The sequence below is a fragment of the Myotis davidii genome, unplaced genomic scaffold (genome assembly GCF_000327345.1).
Source record: "Myotis davidii unplaced genomic scaffold, ASM32734v1 scaffold472, whole genome shotgun sequence".
Classification (NCBI taxonomy): Eukaryota; Metazoa; Chordata; class Mammalia; order Chiroptera; family Vespertilionidae; genus Myotis; species Myotis davidii.
The window spans coordinates 1,513,039-1,515,169 of record NW_006283774.1 but is presented as its reverse complement, the minus strand read 5'-3'; positions in this window follow the sequence as shown (position 1 = coordinate 1,515,169).

Here is a 2,131-nt window from a genome sequence, read left to right as displayed (position 1 = left end):
GCGACTCTCCCGGGTCTGTCCTGTCACCGTGAGGGCCGCCGTCTCCTCAAAGAGGCAGCCCGCCCTGTGCGGCCTTCGGGGTGGTCCCGGGACCTCCCGGGGTTCCCCACGGCCTGACAGCGGTCGGGGGCACAGACTTCCGTGCCCTCGTCTCATTTTGGATCTTTTTCATTTTTCAAAAACAAGCTACCAACCCACACACGCTCACGCCTGTCCCACAGGGGCGGCTGGCACCAGTCACACGGGGCGGCAGGATCCAGCTTGTGCCCCCCCACCCCCACCCCCTGTCCCCCACGAACTGAGCCACAGAAAACGCCTCCAGCGGGTTCTCTGTGAACCTGCTGTCTGAGGGCAGATGAGCTCCGACGGGCAATTCTGGGCTCATTTGTTCCTAAGGCGGGAGGGGGAGGGGGAGGGGGCTGGAGACACGCTGACTGCAGCCGGGACAGGCGCGGAGCTGGGAGCCAAGGGCCAGCACAGTCCGGCATCGCAAACCCCGTGTCCCTCCCGTGTCTGCCCCGTCCCATGACCCGTGTCACTCCCGTGTCTGCCCCGTCCCGTGCCCCTGCCCCCCGAGGGGCAGGCTGCCTGTGGGGACCTTCCGCGCCCCGGCTCTCACACTACTCCCCGTAAGACCTGCCCACGCAGCACCCAGCCTCACAATTCACACGCGTGGGCCACTGTCCCCGAGTGTGACCCTCGCCCTCGCCGGGCCACTCCCTAAGCAGCCCCCTCAAACATCAGCGGTGTGCACCTCGTCCCTTCAGTGAAAATCTAGGCTCAGACCCACTTCTCCCACCTCCCGGTTTCCGGTGCCTCGGTGCATGGCAGGACGGCGGCGCCACGACACCCACAGGTAATGGCATCGCCCGCCGGCCTGTGCTTATCAGGCGGCTCCCGCTATTTCCGCGTTTCTCCCATTTTAGGGACAGGTCACCGCGGCCCCATGTGCAGGAGGCGCGTGCCCAGGAGGCCGCTGTGCAGAGCCGAGCCCCCAGCGCCCTGGGCCCAGGTGACCTCCCACCAGCGCGGCCGTGGACGGACGGACAGGCAGCCCAGCCCGGAGCCCCTGGAGGAGCCGCTGCCCCCACAGCCCCGCGCGCACCGCCCGCGGCTCCCGGCCTCTGGCCTCAGACGCCTTGCAGAGGCCCCTGTGCTGAGGGCCCTGCTCTGCTCAGACCCAAGGGAGTGAAATTATGCAAATCCTTGCGCACATCCAGCTGTCCGCCCCCATTCCCCCCTCCCCACCCCGGCAGGTGCGTGGCGCGCTCGAGGGGACCTCTGCGACCTGCCCACTGAGGACTTCAGAGGAGGAGCCGTCAGTGTCTCCCATGCTGGGGACAGTCTCTACTTCCTACATCGCAGAGAAATGGGCTCTGGGGACCACGCATCCGGTGCCCCGGGAGCCGGCGCCTGCTCAGTCCTGCTCCTCGCAGGGCACAGGCTGCCGGCCCCTCTAACGCGGGGTGTTTCCTGGGAGCCCCGAGAGGAGGGCGGCCTTCCTGGGCCTCGGACGCCCTCCGAACTGTTCAGGCCGCGAGGAGCCGGGCTGGTGGGGCTTCTCCTGCGAGACCGGCATCGGGGCGCTCTCTGCCGCCCCGCACAGCGATCAGCTCTCAGCAGGTAAGCCGGTGCCTCCTCACAAAGACCCCTGCTCGCCTTGGACAGATCGGAGACCCCAACCTAGATCCCGGCCGGCTAGCTCCGGCTTCAGGAGCCCTAGCACTTCCGCACGCACCTCATCCCCCACAACGCCATCGGCCCAGCTACAAAGCACCTGGCTCTGACCCCCGAGCGATACAGTGACCATCAGGGCTACACGGACCGCGGCCGGGCAGCGAGGACCGCTGGGCGAGGAGCCGCAGATAGACAGGGGAGAGCGGCACCGGGTTCTGATGGGCTCTGTCATCGGATCCATGAGCAGGACCCGTCTCGGTTCCACTTCATCCCGTGGGGAGAGCTCAGCACCAGCTGGACCTCAACGCACTGAGATGGCCGCCCAACCCCAGGGAACGGGCCCAGCGGGTGCAGGCCCGGGGCTCCTGCCACCACCTCCAGCCCAGGCCCCAAGCACCCGGGGGAGGGGCACCTGCAGGACCTCCAAGGAGCTACGACTTCCTCCTCCGGCTCC